We start from the raw sequence: 19271 nt of genomic DNA on the forward strand, positions 1-19271 counted from the left end.
TGACTGTTTACACATATTAACAGCAAAAATTAAAATCAAAGGAGGGAAAAAAATCAGCTTCCAAGGTGTAGATGTAGCAAACAAACAGTGTTTCAGTGCATCGTGTACCATAGAGGGTTACTACTACGGCTACAATTCATCGTTTAACCTTCGAGATATTCTGTTATCCAAACCAGCTGATCGCAGATGCCTAACCCCGACGTTTCAATGTCATCATACAGTAGAGTTAGCCAGGATATCTAATGTGGCAATTCTAACATCGAGACAGCTCACTGCAGAGGAAATATGTTTCCTGGCTCTCAAGGTGAAGAAAGTGTTAGCTACAAGTCAAGTCCCTCAGTGGCTTCATGCCCCTGTGGCAGACGAAAGAAAGAAACTTATACACAGAGTGTGACAATCCGAGTCAAACCCACGACTGCTGAAGCTCAGAGAATGTGAGCACTTGATATGACAGGATAGCACAAGCTCAGTTTTATTCCCATGGCCACCGGGGCTGCAGCTGGTTGTTTCGGCCCACAGATTTTGACAGATGCCCTTGATGGGAACGATCCACCGCCTTCAGCAGAAGCACGAGAAATGGGAAGCAAAATAGAGAAAAGCTAGACATGTGTCTGTCACTGTCAAAGCGGATACTCAGCCTGGCATCGGCATTAAGGAACGCCGTGTCGATTCATCAAACACTTAAAGAAGCTACAGCACATTTTAAAGTTGCTTAGAGAGGGGAGAAAAAGAAAGTATTCAGCTGGACTGGTTTATCGCAGTGACTGCTTTCTCTGATGAGTAATGATGTACCTGTTGAATCAATGGCAGCTATCTGGAGCCTTGGGTAGCATTTGTTTCAATTACAGTGCAGCTAGAGGCCTTTTCATTAGACACCACACAAATGAGAAAAAATGCCATTTCAGGATGTTACACCTTCAACGGGCAGACACATTTGATTGCCTATACGCCTCAATGACAACATATTCTGTGATAGACACGCCAAAGAAAAAGAAACACAGGAAGTGTATTCTTGATTCTTCATCAAGCTCAACATGCAGACACAACTTCCCCCCCAACGATGATATAAATCCATTTAATCCTACTTCAGGAAGTATAAACTCAAGCACAGGAAGTGCAATGCAAATAAGATAATCTGAGTATTCATAAGCCCTTTTCAGACATTAAATGTGTAACGTAACAGCATGTCATCCATGGGTGTCTATGTCACTGTTTTCCAAAGCTTCATTTAGACATAGCCATGAAAATAATGGAGAGAGCCAATGTGCCCACGAGTTTTGCCATATGGCCATAGACTTGGTCTAGTTGCCATGAGCATAGTCAACATCACCTGCAGTGAATTTGAGCTTTTATTTCCCCCTGCTATTGTAGCTAAGAGCAGAGTCTGTGTATGTAGAAGCAGTGCAGCTCAGGTCGCCAACAGAGACCTCTCACAGGTAAATGACAGTTTTAGACTTAATGAAAGCAAAAAACAGACTCGATTTGATGTAAGAGGCAGCATGCAGGGGAGATTTGTACCTTTCTAAAAGTGATAGTGATGAACGTCACAAGCAGGGATGCAGCAGTTGACTGACCTCACCTGTGTCTGATTACAAGATGTGTTTTCATGTACACACAACATGCACACAACAGTGCAGCTCGTGCACATACTCACGGCCACATGCTAACATGTTGTCTGATGCGGCCCAAAAACAACAATACACATTAGATCAAATCATGTGCTGAAAATAAAGCTCTGAAACATCTTTAAAATCAGATAATCTGCTGTATCAGGACTTGTGAGTGCGACAGCACACAGCATCACATTAGCTGGGCCCTATCTTCTTTAATCACTGACAAGAATCTGCCCCATACATAAAAACTTTAACTGAGCTGTGTGTGAAAAAAGGTTTTCAAGGCCTTTAAGACCACTAATGAATAATATTTCTAAAACACACCCACTGGCTGCATTATAAACACACTAGGACATATCAATTGAGCTCATTGTTATGATTTCAACATTACCAACAGGAAAAAAAAAAAGCCTTCTTATGTCACAAGACAAACCACACTGTTTGTAGCTCACACAGTGTTGAGCAACATATACTGTATTCAGGATGTGAAACACCACAATCAGAACAGATATGATCTCACTGAGGTCAAAGTCTGCAGCTGTGAGACGGTGCTGCATACAATCATCAGCTTATATAGGATGAGCTTCAGTGTTTATTAAGAGAAATAGCAGCAGAGCAAAAGTAAACGGGCCTTCTTCCCTGAGGGTAATATAATCGAGTGATAAGGAAGGCCATCATTAAAGTCCAAGGAAAACTATGAAAAATGGGCTGGTTCTAAACGCAGTCATGCAAAGACACCAGCCACAGATTTATTTCCTTCAGCTTAGCGTCTGCCATTGCAGTAAGATGCGTGTTGTCCTGTGTGTGCGCATGTAGGAGGAGAGCTGAGCAATGAGGGAGTGAGTGCTGGCTAATTAAAGTCTATCCTAATAACTATTCGTGGCTGTCTGTGAGCGACTCACTGTCTGACGCAGCACACCCAGCATGGTTACTGGGAGACCAGGAATGAACAGAAGGAATTTAGGGTGTCAGCGTGCTCCACCCTATAACACCCCCCCCCCCCCCCCCCCCACCACTATCTCTCACTCACTCATCCCCCTCTCTGTCCCTCCCAGCCTCTGTCTCCCTTCTCTCCAACACACCCGTGATTGTAAAGTGCCAGTCCCACAGGCCTCCAATTCTCCACAGTCCTGCTGATTGTAACCCCCCCCACCTCACCGCCAGCTTTGTCGGCATACAATGGGGAGCGAATCCTGTCTCCTGGCAACCAATCCCTCAGAGAAGGTTGCCGTGGTGCTTAAAAGACTGCATGGGAGGAAGCGAGGGGGAAAGTGAGCGAGTCAGTGAGTGAGGTAAAGAGAGGTAGAAAGAGGTTAAGTTGGAGGACACAGCAGGAAGATTCATAAAAAGGAGACGTTGATGTTACTTCAGCATTTGAAAGTGTTTATGGGGCTCGAACTGACTCAGACGTCCACGTGGTTTCATTAAAAAGTAACAGTGCAGACACAGGCACGGTGTCACAGTACAGATTTCAAACTGTTTACCATACAGCTCATTCACCCACTCGCTAACTCAACGTTAGCAGCTGTCCATCACCCATCAGTGTACGCAAAGCTTTCTAGACTACCCAAAACTATTCCCAGTAGTACTGCAGAATCATGTTAGAGCTGGTGTAGTTATGTGCTGGTAAACAGTCCATATAGAAAACAAATGAGGAAACGTATTTTCTGAAGTATGACAATAAAACCCTTTGCTATTGTCTGTAACCAGAACACTATCCAAAAACGACTCTTCAGCTCCTTTTAATGTTGAACTCAGTAAACACTTTACTAATAAAGCTATGGTCTGAGCTAATAGACAGGAAGATGTTCATTTTTTTTTTTTTTTTTTTAAACAGCATGCTTCTCATTAGTGTGAAATAAAATAAAATGATGAAGCAGGGTTTAGGATGGGTGGAGTGTCTCTGGCCGCTTACTTCACATCCAGTTTTTAATCTCGAAGAGAACATTTATGAAAACTTCACCACCCAACGTGTGACAATCACAAAAGTCCTCCGACCTGATGTAGCTCAGTATATATTTGAATGGACTGATATTTATACAACGGTTTTCTACTCTATTTGAATTCAATTCAATTTTATTTATACAGCACCAAATCACAACAACAGTGGCCTCAAGGTGCTGTATAATGTAAGGTAGACCCTACAATAATACATACAGAGAAAAACCCAACAATCATATGACCCCTGTGAGCAAGCACTTTGGCGACAGTGGGAAGGAAAAACCCCCTTTTAACAGGAAGAAACCTCCAGCAGAACACTCAACACTCACTCATTTGAGCACTCAAAGCGCTTTCTTACTACAACCCCAACTCACCCACCCAACTTGGGGTTCAGCATCTTCCCCGGGGATACATCTAAATGCAGATTAGAGGAGCCAGGGATTGAACCACAAAACCTCCGATTAGCAGACGACCCACAGCTGTAACCACTCGCCAGCGCCATGACTCAGGACTGTGAATGTAGCCTTGAATGATACACTTTCAGACTCAAATGCACAAAAGAAATGAAAGAAATGTTTTTAAAGAAATGGAAAAAAAGGTTAATTTTTAATATTTACACATTTCAAATGAATTTCTCTATTTTAAACTATATAATTCAAGATAATTATAAGTTAATAAACCTGAGCAATGTCCTCTACTAACCTAATCTGAAATCAGAACAGATTAGTTTCTCATCTGCATAGATTTCAAAGCATAGTTATCACTTTTATAGTTTTTTCTTTCTTCCCCTCAGTTCTTCTAGACAACATGTGGTGCAAAGAGCAGCTCCACCATTTGCTAAGCTAACAGCTCCTGACCCAAACTAAAGACCCTCAGAGTCTTGGCACGGGTCACAGTGCACCATAAGCTTCTTGTGAAGTCTGAGAAACCAGCTCTTACTGTGGGGAGATAAAGGCAGCAACTATTTCAGTCACTTGACGAAACAACAGCTACAAATAAAGCCTGGCTAGACGACGGAGGTGAATGACACTGCACTGAGATTTACTTTCTTTAAGTTTTGCATATCCTTAATGCAGTTACACTATCATTTGGTTTGACGTAAGCTTAAAGTGTTTTGATATTTCAATCAAGTCTGATGTATTGCAGCCTGCTGCTAAAACACGTATAAGAGTGCATGGCAGAGGAAACAATCTGACAAATAAGACGCGCATGTATGAATTTACATTTTTTCCTCATAAGCAGCACTGTGGGTGGAATATGTTGAGCTCACTGGAAACCACAAAAACAAACATTAAAACAATCTTAAAAAGCATTATTTCCAACCGAGAGAAAGGAAAATAATCTCATGCGCAAGAACAAACACACAGCGGCGACAGAGCTTTCGAAAAACGTGGCACATTTTTCCAGCGAGGCAATGACGGTGGGATGAACATTAGCAATTTATTACAGTACATTTGCAGTCTGTGGGGCTCTGGAATGAGCACATTAAACCGCACAGACGCTCTACCCATCATAAACAGGCAAGCCGATCCCCTGTGACAATGCTGAAGAACATCAATTATGTTGGGCACGGCAGAGGATAACTTCATAACTTGGTTGCTGCTCAAAAAAGGCGGCTCTGAATGCTCGGCCTAGTATTCCCATTGGAGCTATTCAATTTGAAGCAATGTGGGTGCCCTGAGAGCGAGCTTGGCAGGAGTTTATGTAGTGTTGCAGAGGGCTGGGACTGTTGAACCATACTGATTGTGCTGTAATGCAGCCTGAAAGCTCCACTTGCCACACAGAGTAGGCATCAATCCCCATTGCGGATGACCTAAAGGCTGTTTTGACATAATTGGACATTAAATGATGAAGGGGTGACGAATGACAGGCACTTTACTCAGTCGTCTGACAGCTTTTACACAAGCCTGTGGGGGATGTGGTTAATACAGTATCTGTGAAGCTTCCATTTGCTGACCCATCTATGCACATTTAATGTGGCGCTGTCTCTTAATTACTGCAATTATAAGAGCGAGGTTGACCAACAATCCTGGTATTTTATGACATCACCCAACCGGTGAAAACAGATTAAGGATGATGATTTTATTTTTCACATACATTTAAGTTCATTTGGACTCTCACCATTACCGATGTTAAATTACTGAGGGAATAAAGGAACTATGGGAAGGAAGCAACAAAAGAAGAAAGGGACCACAAAGGACACTTTCCGTTAGCTCTGTCCTTAATGGACAGTTAAGTTGTCATCACAGGCTTGGAATTTGTGTGCACTACTCATAGAATTCCTAAGCATGTGTGGACACCAAAATCCCCTTTCCAAAGTTCAGGATAGGGGATTTTCTTAACTTGCTGCAATCCTGAACTGCTGTAAAGCTACATGCGAAGCATTAAAAGCAATACTGGCCCATTCCAAATCCCTTCCTCTCTACACCCCATGTGAGAAGAGAGCAAATTTATCTCAAGCACTCTGAAGAATCAGATAACAGTGGCCATCATCTCCAGTATCTCTGAGACCTGTAGAAACAGACTCACGCACATACAGGGACACACATAAAAGGCCTGTGTCCTTCAGGATTTGTCGAAGCCCAGTGACAGAGTGAGCTGGTGACAATGTGGGGCCTGGCTATGCCATAAAGCTGATAGGCAATACGCCAGTCCAAGGAGCAGCACACAGATATCCCACTGATAACATCCTCGTGGGAAACATTAAGAAATGTGCCAATGTAGCCATGTGAGGAGGAAAGTAAAACAGTAAAGAGGCAAAACACGCTGGAGCTAAATAATAAACGCCGCTTTGAGCGCATTTGGTGGGCCTTGGTATTAAAAAAAAAAACTAAACAAAAACCCCTTCACCTGGATGCAAACATAGCTGTTGCACTGAAACAGCAGGAATGCTTTTCCCAGTTGCAGAAGCCAGAGGGATAATTACAAAATCATGTACCACTAATTTTGCAAGGGGCAAAAAAAACAATCTCTGCAAGCAATTAGTTAACACATGAAAGCATTTTGCATGACTTGAGAAAGGGTGCAAAACAGAAATATGCCTCATGACAGCACACGCGCATTCATGCGTTTCTGCTGACATTTACTTCCCATTAGTGGAGGAAGAGATGCCGTGGATCAGCTAAAGGATTTAAATCATGAGCCCGTGGTTAATGATGGTATGTGTGTCAGGTACGTGTTGCTGAACAACAACAACATCAAACCTGCATCTGCTGCATGTGTTAAAATATGCGTCGTTCACTACTGTACAGCCCGAACACAAATATGGCCGCAGTATTTCATCGATTTTCACAATACTCTTTACTGACACATTCAGTTAAGGAGAAGAATGTGAAGCAAAACCTTTTTTAATGCAATACATAACAAATGAGGGTTGGGTGAGGCTGTTGGGGGAAAAAAAGCCAATGTTTATAGAAGGGAGGTATTTGTCTTCTAAGCTTCCAGCAGCTTACTATGAACAACAAAATGAAAACCACATGTCTCAGTGGGATATACTGATGGGGTGTCTCTCTCCTGACACAGGAGTTTCTATGAATGCGAGCGGGGGACGGCCATGCTGCTGCCTATTCGACCCCCTAAACAAATAAAATGTCTGATAGAGACCAGGCCTCTGCCGGCACCCCTGCCTTTGTCCGGGCCCCAGGGCACAAAGCCAGCTGCGATCAGGAGGCAGCGCTGCTGATCAAACACTGAGACACAATCGCAGCAGAGTGCAACTACTATATTCAGACTGTTGATGGGCAGATAGGTTTAAAAGCCAAGTCAGATTATATGGCTTATCGAACACATGCAAACGCACACATGAGCACTTGCAATGCAGAAAATGACGAAAATATGCGCGTGAACCAAACAAAGGTTTTCTCATGGGTGTGATTCATTATGAGAGAGGTGAACACTCAAGAAGTCAGCTTAAAGCAACAGAGCATGAACATCGCGCTAGAACATTTCTCCCGAAACACTGAGCTAAATTAGGGATCACAACCAGCCTGCTTTCACAATCATTACTGATGGAATTCCACAAAAAAACTCCAGGTGGGAAAATTCAGAGATCAGCAGTTTGGTCTGCTCAGTCTGAGGTGAGGTGGATGACTGTAACATGCTCAGTGGGAGTAATGACAAAGAGTAAGAAGAATTTCAGTCTGACTTGCGTTTCTGTGTATTTCCTCATACTTCTGAGAACGATTAATTCACACCATGCTGGCTGCAGAGATGCTGTTTTTGCTCAACCTAAAGCTGCTTGGATGAATCAGCCACACATAAACAACATGTATGTTAAGTAAACACCTACTGAGACTTAAAGACTCCTATGGCTCACTGCCAAACCATTAAAAGGATTAAGGTGTCGGTCCAGACTGCAGACGGTGCAGAAACGGCTAAAAAAAACAAAAAAACCCAACAAGAATTCAAACAGAAATGACTTCAGATGAATTCCTGGATTCCTCCCTTGTCCATCCAAGGAGGAGCGTAGCATGTTTTAAAACTTTAAATCTGACCACTAAACCCACAGAAACCCACAGTCTCCTCAGAAAGCTGATATACCAGTGATGTAAAAGACCAGAATTTCAGCTGACATTGATTGCATCAAATTTGTCCTCTGCTACGTTAGACTAAAGCATCCAGTCATTTTCAGTGTAGCGCAGAGAAACGTATGGCTGTTTCTGTACTGGAGGCTGTCATTGGGTATGCTCATGCCATTTCCTCTAGGTTCTGGTCTAAAATTAGGTCTCCTGCCTGAAGGACATTACACGATGGTGGTCTTCTGGACACTGAGCAAAGTACACAGTTCCAAATGTGTTGCATATCCAGCCCAGAGTGGGCTGTTAGCAGGCAGCAGGGCCAACTGCAGCACAATCTATTGAAAGTATATTTGATTGGTGTTGAAAGTTGCCCGAGGACTTCGGCGAAAAAGGCACATGAAAAAAAAGCACTTTGTAATAACTGCTAAAACATCAATTCCTTTTCAAATGCTATTGTAACTTCCCTTCTGACTAAACCCTCTCATCCTGTCCAAAGCAGCCCTGACCAGGCAGAATGAGGTCTTTGTGAAAGTGTAACAACACAGACAGTCCCTTCCTGTCCTCTGTGTGGGGGAAACTGTGCTGCAGGACATCCAGATAAGGCTGCTGTTAAAAGATAAGACAGATAATCCTCCTTCTTTTCTCAGTTTTTGCTCAGCGCAGGAAATAAACAGACCTGATACTTCAATGCTGTAGTCTCTTCTTCAGTGTGAGGTTTTGAAGGCAGGTGTAGTCAAGGCACCTGAGTGGTGGGCCCTGTAGGAAGCTGCAGGCAAACACTGTCAGTTGTTGTTACAGCTTAACCAAGACTGCTGGGTTTATTCATGCCCAGAGCTCACACTCTCAGCCTCGACATGAGGAGAGAGCTCAAAACGACCGCTCCTGTTGACATACATCGTTAAGTGACAGGACACAAATGGGAATGTTAAAAATAACTCACAGCACTAGTTCAGTGATCCAGTATAAAAGAGGAAAGCCTACAAATGTTGTTATGACATAGCATGAAGACATTTACTCTCCACGTTGAGTTCTTTACGCGAGCGTGAGATAACCCCGTCAAACTCAAAGAAAAGCCGCGAGTCTGGACAGTCGAGATAAATTAAAAGAAGCAGAGCTCAGATTTGAGCATATCTAATATTCCAGGAGGAACACTACGAGCTGCAGTTATGTACTTTGGCACTGACTAGCTAATTAGAAATAAAACAAATAGAAGCTTCTTTAGAAAACATCAGGCACATTTTCTATCGATATTTGTTGATCCCACATTAAACTGGGCTTCAGAGCATGAAACCCAGACTGCACACACCTCTCTTATCTCCGCAAAATTACAATGAAAAAAGCAACAAATAAATTAACGTAAGTTTTTTTGTAACAAATGCTGCATTTCTGCTTCTAATGTACTGTAATATTCTCCCCCAGAGGGGTTTAAAAAAAGAGAAGACAACTGATTCAAAGCCCGAATCCTCGGGAATTCACTTCATTTTGATTTGGGAAGTGCTGAATTTTCCTTGATAACCGTAAGAACTTTTCTGGTATTTTTTGTTTTAAACAAGGAAGGAAAATCTACTGTCATTTGTCCAAAATAAAGCAACTCAGTGGTATAATATAAAATGAGAGGAATGCATTAGCATTTTCAGTAACAAAGGTGGCTCTCTTTTAGCCCGGGGAGATTTTTGCAAGAATGTTTTATATTCTGCATGAGCGAGTCTTGTCTGTCTCAATCTGTTTATTTTGTGCAGAAGTAGTTGTTCCTTTTATCTGAGCTTGGAGCAGAAAGCCTGGGCTAACACTGAAAGTTGATAACAACCACTCATCATCTCTGGCTGGAGTTTAGCTTTTGATAAGCCAGCTAATGCAAAGAAAGCCTGGCTTTGTCGAACGTGCTCCATAGTGCACGCCTCAGATATATTTCTTTACAGTGCTATTTTTAATAAACAAGTCATTAAACACGGCAAATCATGTGCTGACAGCCCACAGGTCACTGTGGTTGTTTCTTAACTTTCCATCACCCACTTTAAAAAGATAAATGCAGCTTTTGGCAATTTTGTTGCACATTCCTGATTTCCATTTGCAGTGATGGCTAACCAAGTGCAGCGTGTCCCACACATATACTCAGGTATACCAAAAGCTGCCCAAGTATATTTTCCACCGTATCTTCAGATTTTTCTCTTGCTCGAGAGCATGGACGATTTATTAGTTGTCTTATTTTAAAAGGTCAGTTGTTGATAAGAAACTAAGGAGTACAGCATCTCAATGTTTTGGGGGTTTTTCAAGTTGTAACTGTTTCCATGTCTCCGACTTGTGTGGAAAAAGGGAAAAAATGCTACAAACAACCTTACACCTGCAGAAGATTTGTCAAGGTCAGCTCAGTGTGCAGTGAGTGTTCCTCAGAAGCAAACTCCCCGATGGCTCCTAATGACATCTAAAGAGGTCTGAACCCTGAGTAGACTGAAGTTGCAGCCAAACACTGCTTATAAGGGCATCTCGAACAGGCTTACAGCTACAGTAGATTATATCAGTGAAAGACGACCCACACAATTGTTTACCTACCTTGGTGTGGTAGAACAATTTAAACCAGCAAACTGTAGAAGTTTTCTGGTACAAGAAAGGCTCTACAGTTCAGACACATCCATCTGGGAGGTCCAGCTGGGCAGCGATGTGTATGGAAACGCTGCAATGGAAACACACCTAACACAAGTATGCGTTGTCCTTACTGGATCGATGTCCGACAGCTTCAAAGCTGTAAGGAACCAACGTGGGCTGAACACCCTAGGACTGCTGTCTAAAGGCTCTGTTAGTTGACAAAATGTTGGGTGACATTGAAGGCAGACAGAGGATCTTTTTTATGTGTTCACAGGTCATTAATCTACAGGTCTAGCTGCTGAGTTGTGTTATAGCTTTAGCTGTCATGTATAAATCATAGTCAGATAGATGCCTTGTATGAAAGGAAATAAATGTAGAGGCGATGCTCCCCTGCCACTTTTTAAAGGAGCTGGGTGCCATGTATGCTGGTGTGATTGGAGATTTGGTGATGGGTCTTTTCTTCTTGCAATTATCAGCCATTCATAGCAGGCCAGCCAGCTAAACACCTCTGCATGTGCCTATGAATTATACATGGGCTCCATTAAGACACTTAACAGCTGGTTTCTCAGGAACTTGCCAGCAACAACTGCAGCCGGGCTGCCCCTTTGTGACTGCTTATTAAAACAGCAGCACTTGTGATTAAGGTTGTGCAGTAATGTGAGTTCTGACCATCATAAACCAGCCAGTCACAGAGCCAATTTCAGAGCAGTCTCATCTCTCCGGAGGGCAGCTGGGCAAGCTGTCGATTTCCTCGCATGGCAGTAAGATGCAATGCAGTAATTAAATGTCTGTTGTGGCTTGCTGACCTTGCTGTGGTTTGGACACTTAGCCTTTTCTATAGCCAGCTGTAACAGATGTCCTGGTCATCATACCTATACATCCAACAAAGAGCCAGAAGTAATGACTTGAGAGGAAGTAGAGGTTGAGAAGACAGTTTTAATGAATATTAATGGGAGAGGGAGGAGATGGCAGACAGCCACACTCGTTCTGGACACCCGGTTATAAAACCATAGCAAGCAAATGAATGTCATTTAAATGCGATGAAGACCTGTTGAATTTATAAAACAATCACAACAATCACAACTTCCCTTAACGTAAGAGAAACACACCAGTTGATCCTTTAAATAATACAATACCCCTCGATATAAGGAAAAGGTCAATCATACCTTGTATTTCTACTTGGGAAGATCAAACAGGGAACGACTGCATTATCATTATCTGATCCAAAGATAAACTTGATTAGTCTGATCTCGTATTAATTATCTCATCAACCCGAACATTATATCCATCCATCCATCCTTCTTCCGCTTATCCAGGGCCGGGTCAGGGGGCAGCAGCCTAAGCAGAGAAGCCCAGACCTCCCTCTCCCCAGCCACCTCCTCCAGCTTGTCTGGGGGAACACCAAGGCGTTCCCAGGGCAGCCGAGAGATATAATTTCTGCTGGGTCTGCCTCCCAGTGGGACGTGCCCAGAACACCTCGCCCAGGACGCATCCTTGTCAGATGCCCGAACCACCTCAACTGGCTCCTTTCGATGTGGAGGAGCGGCGGCTCTACCCTGAGCCCCTCCCGGATGGCCGAACTTCTCACTCCATCTCTAAGGGAGAGGCCAGCCACCCTTCAGAGGAAGCTCATTTTCGGCGCTTGTATCCGCGATCTCGTTCTTTCGGTCACTACCCACAGCTCGTGACCACAGGTGAGGGTAGAGATGTAGGTCGACTGGTAAATTAAGAGCTTTGCTTTTATGCTCAGCTCTCCCAAACATTACAGCTTTCATTAAACTAGCATGCTTTAACCCGGATTACAGCTTCACGTGTCTCACTAGCATAAGCAATCAAAGCACATTAATATCATATATCATTACATAATGCAAGGTATCACTCCCCAGCTTTGCCTATTTTTATGTACCTGCTGTTTATAGAGAAAATGTTGTCTAGTCTAAATCCATGTATGTTTGTATGTGTCATTAACATTACCTCCATCATTCTGAACCATACAAATCTCAGTGAACTGAAGGGGTGACGTTCATTTGATGCCATGAAACACAGCGTCCTGATATTTAAAGCTGCATTTAATATCTGGCCTCGTCAGAGATTCTGACATTTTTCATTACAGTCTTTGGCTTCGCTTTAGCACCAGCTCGATAATGAGGCAACGAATGTCACAACAAATTGGATTTATGTCCTGGATCTAATTCTGTGCCTCTTTGTATCAATTCTCCTTTAACGCTCCTAACAAGATTGGGACTCTGTCATAAAATTTCACCACACGACTGCTTCAATATTATTCACAAATGTCAAATACAAGCCATTGCAGCACTGTACAAACTGCTTCCATCAGGATAACACGCATTTGCTTTTATTACAAATCAATTTTTTCCATGGACTGGAGTTATTAGCATAAGTATATAATTTGACAAGATGATTAAATGCCAGACAAAGACACACTTGAAAATCAGCACCACAGGGAGCAAAAAAAAAAGTGGGAACGAATGAAGAAAGAGGCTCTCTCCAGACACCACTTATTTGCCTTTTTCACCGTACCTGCAGCTGGCAATGTGTAATGTTTTTCAATGAGACGAGGTGCTAAAAATGGCTCCTTCAACAGCTGCTTCACCCCCTCTCCCACCTCTCAAAAATCACCCCACCTTCTGCTTATGGAGCTTTTTTCCTGAGCCATAATATTTTTCAAGATTAGACACACAATTAACTCTAATGTTCTTAGAGGAGAAGAGGGGGAGGGCAACACTGCTGGAGGACAAAATATAATCATTGCCCCACAACTCAGCTCTGTGTAAGACAATGCCTGTACATTAGCTGATAATAATGTGACATACACAAAACAATACAAAATGTTAATCTCTGAAATGACACATCTACTGTAAACCACAGCTGAGGAGGAAAAATGTATCGCAGCAGTAAATTTTCAGGTCTGCTTTACAAGATAAGGAGACGGTTTTTTAAATGTATAGTAGTGCACCACAATAGGCCTGCTTTTTTACCACACACAACAGAATCTGTCAGAGGTTCGAGTACACAGCAGAGTCGAGCTGACATCTACCTAGCAAGTAAGCTGGAACAAGCTGCACAACACTACCTGCAGCACCCTGGGGCTCTGCCTGCCACACTGTGTACCCTCAATGAGATGTCTAGCTCAGAGTGTTATGTAAAAACAAAAAGGATATGAACCTGTAATGTGGGGAGAAAAATGGGACTAGTGCTTTCGGACCTGGATGGTCTCTCAAGGCAATTCCATTGTTTTGGAGCAAAAGATGCACAAATTTCAATAGAAAATTAGGAACAACTTAAAAACCTTTAAGAGTGGAAAACTCTTCATTTAACAGCGGGTAACTCTTCATGCTTGATTTGGCTGATTTTTGATTTGATTTATTAGTTATTTGTATTTAAATGCTACACTACTTATTATATAAGCAAATACAAGGAAGGGAACACCCCGGAAATGATTATACAGAAATCCTTCAAGTCTCCTTCACTGCTTGCTGCGCTGTAGCGACTTTGCTTCGGTGCAATTTATCTACAGAAAAATGGGATTCTGGATGTGTTCATTTGAGATACGAGGCACATGAAAACCCTTATTATCGTCTCAGTGAACATCTTTTTTGTCACTGAGCCCATTATTCCTCATTAGGAGCACCAGGCCTTGTTTGCACCACGAAACTGGGCATTGAGCAGCAAAGTCATAAATGCACTTTAAGGGTTATCCCCCTAACGGTGCGACACGGCGATGATGACCGATGGGCTCAGAGAGCGGAGAGCATCGGCACTACTGTGACCTTGTTTTAACTAACAGGTTACATGGATAGCAAGAGGCTGTGTGCTGACAACAGGTAGACACAAAGGGCAGCCAATGATATTTCAAACGGTGTATCGGTGTAACGAGCCAAAAGACTTTCTAAAGACTCCAGGGATCATGACAGGACGTGGAAATTTAACTACTCAGGAGATGCACTTGGGCCAGATGAATAAAGATATAATTTTACTCCAAAGAAGTTTTAATGAAGAGAAATATATACTCAGTGTAAAAGTGAAACCACTGCCCTGCTGATTTAATTCTGGCCCAATTTTTTATTTATATTTTTCTTCTAAGAGATGCACTCGCACTAGATGATTAAAGAAGACCAATTTCAGACCGTACTTTATTAATCCCTAAGGACATTATGTGGGTTACAGTTGCTCCAGTACAGTAACAGACTAGACTATTCAATACAACATGTTACAGATTTAATAATAATTAATATCAAGGATTGACAGAGGTGATTATAAATAAATATCAAGAATGCTGACAACAACATTACTGAGTAGAAAAGAGCGTGTGCAAAAAGGCTGTAACTATTGCAGTGTTTACAGTGCATTAGATGGAGGAGTTGTACAGGGAGGTGGCCACGGGCAGGAATGACTTCCTGTGTCGTTCAGTGGTGCATTATGGGTAATCTCAGTCTCTCACTGAGCATGCTCCTGTGGCTAGCCAGCATGTCATGGAGTGGGTACACAATTTACTGTGCAAAAATATTAAACATTCACTTTCAGCCTTTCAAATGAGTTGAACAACATAGTCTAGCAAATCAATTATTGGACAATGAATCATAGAACTGAAGTAATATGCAACTGATGAGGTTGATGATGCCATGTCAACACTGACAGGCCAAAGTGTTATAGAAGTTGGACAGAGGCTACACAAGATGACGACGATCCGTCAGTGTAATACTGACTTTATGACCAAGGGTTCAAGATAAACCTTGCCAATATATCTTCCTACAAGAATGCTTTGGCAGCAGCCCCAGAATGCAGGTTTCACTCTCAACCCTGTGAAAAGCAATGAGCTCTGAATACAAAGTGCTCTCACACCCATTAACAGGACTCTCAAACAGGCACCACTATTAATCATTTTCATTTATTCTCTAGCTGGCAATAATTTGTTCATTTAATAATTCAGATACGAAATGGAAGATAGAAGAGAGGTAATGTGGCGAGGTAAAGGTGGGCTCAGTATTTCACACTTCTACGTAGGTGAGCAGGAGCCTGCACAGGGCTGGCATGCTAAAATATTAACGTGTGGGCTGTGAATATTCATGCGCGGCCATCCCCATCGTGAGATTGTGGAGGACACACCAGTGTCCCTGGAGTGTAATCCGATTCTACGTGTCCCTGCTTCATTTCCAAGGACAAGGGGCTTTGGGTGGGGAAGGCGCTCGGCTGAATAAAAAACAGTGACTGCAACATGTTTCAGCCAACAGGAGGCAGGGAGTGGCTTTAGACTGACGGGTCACGACGAGGTTGACCTCCAGTCATTACTGTCTGTGTGAGCTGATAATGGATCAGGTTGTGCTGCCATTGTCATAGCTTTACGTAAAAGTGACAACAGTTATTATCCTAATAACAATTGATGTTTCAAGACATTTAAATGAATCTGAAATAGGAGTTTCGATCTGCTATAAAAGAGGATCCATATATAGAAGAGGGAGGCTAGCTTTAGAGAGAACACACACACACACACACACACACACACACACACACACACACACACACGTACGTACACACACACACACGTACACACACACACACGTACGTACACACACACACACGTACGTACACACACACACACACACACACACACACACACACACACACACGTACTCCCTGTGTCTGTTTTCAAAAGGTAACCAAGCAACCGGGTTCTTGTCATGGCCTTTGGTTATAGGCTTATCAGGTAACTCCCTTCTGTGCCCGTCCTGCTCACATTTTTACAAGGTTGCTTTGTGTTTCATTTTGTTTTACGGCAGTGGCCTCACTCTTGACCCAAACAAGAGTAAAGCCACTTTTGTCTGGGTCAAGCATGGAGTGGAGGGGGTTGAGAGAGTACCAGGGAAGGCTTCTAATACTGTTCCTGGAAGAATGACTACTCTGACCATACGAGACACGCAGAGTGCCAAATCCAAATCAACAGGTTATGTAACCAAAGCAAATAAATGACAAGCATGTCAGACAGAGCTAAGGACACTGTTTTCACCTACCCATGACAAAAATTGTTTCCTTGATGAGCTATCTGATTACAGTTATAAGAAACAAGCTATTTTCTTCTCTGCAGCATTGAGACCAATGGCTTATTTGCAACTGCAACCAGCCAATCTCCCCGAGCGCCATTGTTTATTTTCATTTATTTTCTAAATACTGTTTTCCTTCATTTCCTTCCTTCAGTCATGAGAATTAGGAGAGTATTAAACTGTAGTTCATGCACCAAGAGTATGTGCTAGCGCACCTGTCTAAAGTACAGTACACACCATCAGCTGCTGATCGATCCTGACTTCATGATGCAGATCATTTATTCTAAATAAATAATGAAGGTATAGCTGTTCTGCTGTATGTCTAAATGTGTCCAACTCTCACAGCTTATGGACAGAGCACGCTGTTGCCTGGTGCTGCAGGAACAGGATAAACACACAAGACCCCGAGAAACAGCTGGAAGCCACAAACTAAACTCCAGGACACTGATAACATCATTCCTCCTCAGACTTATTCGTCTGATCTGTCACCGAGATGTAAATGGAAAACTTCACACACATGAAAGGCTTATGGTGATTTTAGAGATGTGATGTGAGCTCTGCTGGGTGCTAACGGCATGCAAACTGTGTCTTCAGTATGAAACCTCCAAGCCTTTAGTGTTTCAAATATAATTGTTATCTTATCCTATGATTGACCCGTGAGTATTTCTCATTTGTACTTAATTCTTACAAACACTTTGCATTAAATCATTTTAAGATTTAAAGGCTAAAGCACAGCATGAGACATGCTTATATTATACATAATTGCAAACCCATGCGTACTGTAAATATGTACAAATTCATCTAGGAGGAGATAGGGAACATACAAATAAACACATATTCACTCCAATCATTACTGTTTCAACCCTGAGAGAAACAGACACAGACAACACTAAGACATCTGAGTAATGGTGATTTCTGCATAAATCCAAAATACAAACACACTTCAGAAAAACGTCTGGAGCGCCGTCTGCCAAACAAACCAATGCTGCTTACTTTGTAGTGCACACTGCAAAAAATATTTGTTTGTTACAGGGAACACATTCAATTTAAGCTTGTGTGCGTCAGGATTTAAAGACACACATTGTTGTTGTTTTGTAACTTTTGAATATGCCAATATATCAACATTATAACTGGAATTTTAATTATTTCCATTTAAATTGTTTTAATGTGGTTCATTCTGAAAACAAACCAGTAGGTGATACCAGAGACATGTTAACATATATCTCTGTCACTTTATGCAGAAACGTCTAAAACACTTGCTTGTACCAACGCCAACTACAAAAGCCAACCTTGTACATCTTAATTAAAATCACTCCCCATGCTCATCACCGACATCGCCTAGGTTTGGTGGACAAAGTTGCGATCAGAATGTAAAAAGTGCATCTTCAGTTCGGTGGTATGTTTTCAGCATTGTACACGAGCTCAGCATAATTCTGTGCTCTGTGACTGCCAAGAAATTTCTGGACAACCTGCACAGACGCCTCCCTCGCTGCCGATTCAGTTGGCTTCAGTTTCGTTTTGAACTTGTTGTCAAGCACCAATTTGAGGGCTTTACAACAAAAACACCTTAAATTAGGCTTCAGTTTTCTCGGGACCAAACATTAATCAACTGTTCTCGTTTCGAAACAGAAAAACAAGTCAGAAACATTTGTGTCACAGCTGACTGACGGTGCTGACAGAAACGTTGACAGCATGTGAAAAACATGAAAAGAGTAGCCCGCATTACCAGTAGTTTCACAAAAAAAAAAATGCCCACAGGGAGCAGTAGATATCGACACCAACAACGGTATGTGCGCAACACTCCGGGCAACACCTGCAGACTACCAATGCAGCATGACGGAGGCCTTAAAAGCATGATTAACAAGCTTGCTGTCAGGCCACTTGTAATGGCAGTAACATCTAAAGTGAATCTAACATTGTGCTGTAACTAATAAGCTGCCTGTCTAGCTGAAGCATCCTGCTTGTAAACATGAAGCACAAGCCATCACCACAAATCTGAGTATTTGGTTATGCTAGCAGTCCAGCAGGATTAGTGCGTTCGCTGTCTGCTTGCAGTCCAGGTGATGGAGCGTCTCCCTGCAGAGAGCGCTGCTGTCAGATGGAGGCAGTGTAGAAAGTATGTGGCGCAAGTGGTCTGTGGTTACTCTTGTTTGTGCTGTTGTCGGTCTGTCAGTCAGCCGCAGAGAACAGCAAAGTTAAAACAAAAAGCTGAAGTGAAAGCGAGTATTAAAAACAATGAAAACTGTCCACTGCAGCCACTGTCTGTGCTCTCCATGTTGTATTTTTATGATCTTCGATTTCTATTTTTCCCCCCACGATTCCCAGCGAATACTCCCTTTCCTATTCTGGCCCACTTCTCAACCAATCAGCATTTGGCAGATGCATACATCACACGCTTCCAGCGAATCCTTGGAGGACTCTGTGTGAGCACATCCCATCCAATCGGAAACATGCAAGCACATGGACACTTTGCAGGACCATAAAATGACACTTCAGTTAGCAAGCAGCTAAATTAAAGTTAAAACTGAGACCACTAGAACAGCAAATTAAAGAAAATG

General features: G+C 42.5%; 1 protein-coding gene across 1 annotated transcript in view; it reads right to left on the reverse strand.

Moving 5' to 3' along the window:
- Positions 1–19271, reverse strand: part of cxadr (CXADR Ig-like cell adhesion molecule) — a 35729-nt gene that overhangs the window by 13592 nt on the left and 2866 nt on the right. The window lies entirely within an intron of this gene.

The sequence above is a fragment of the Oreochromis niloticus genome, linkage group LG10 (genome assembly GCF_001858045.2).
Source record: "Oreochromis niloticus isolate F11D_XX linkage group LG10, O_niloticus_UMD_NMBU, whole genome shotgun sequence".
NCBI lineage: Eukaryota > Metazoa > Chordata > Actinopteri > Cichliformes > Cichlidae > Oreochromis > Oreochromis niloticus.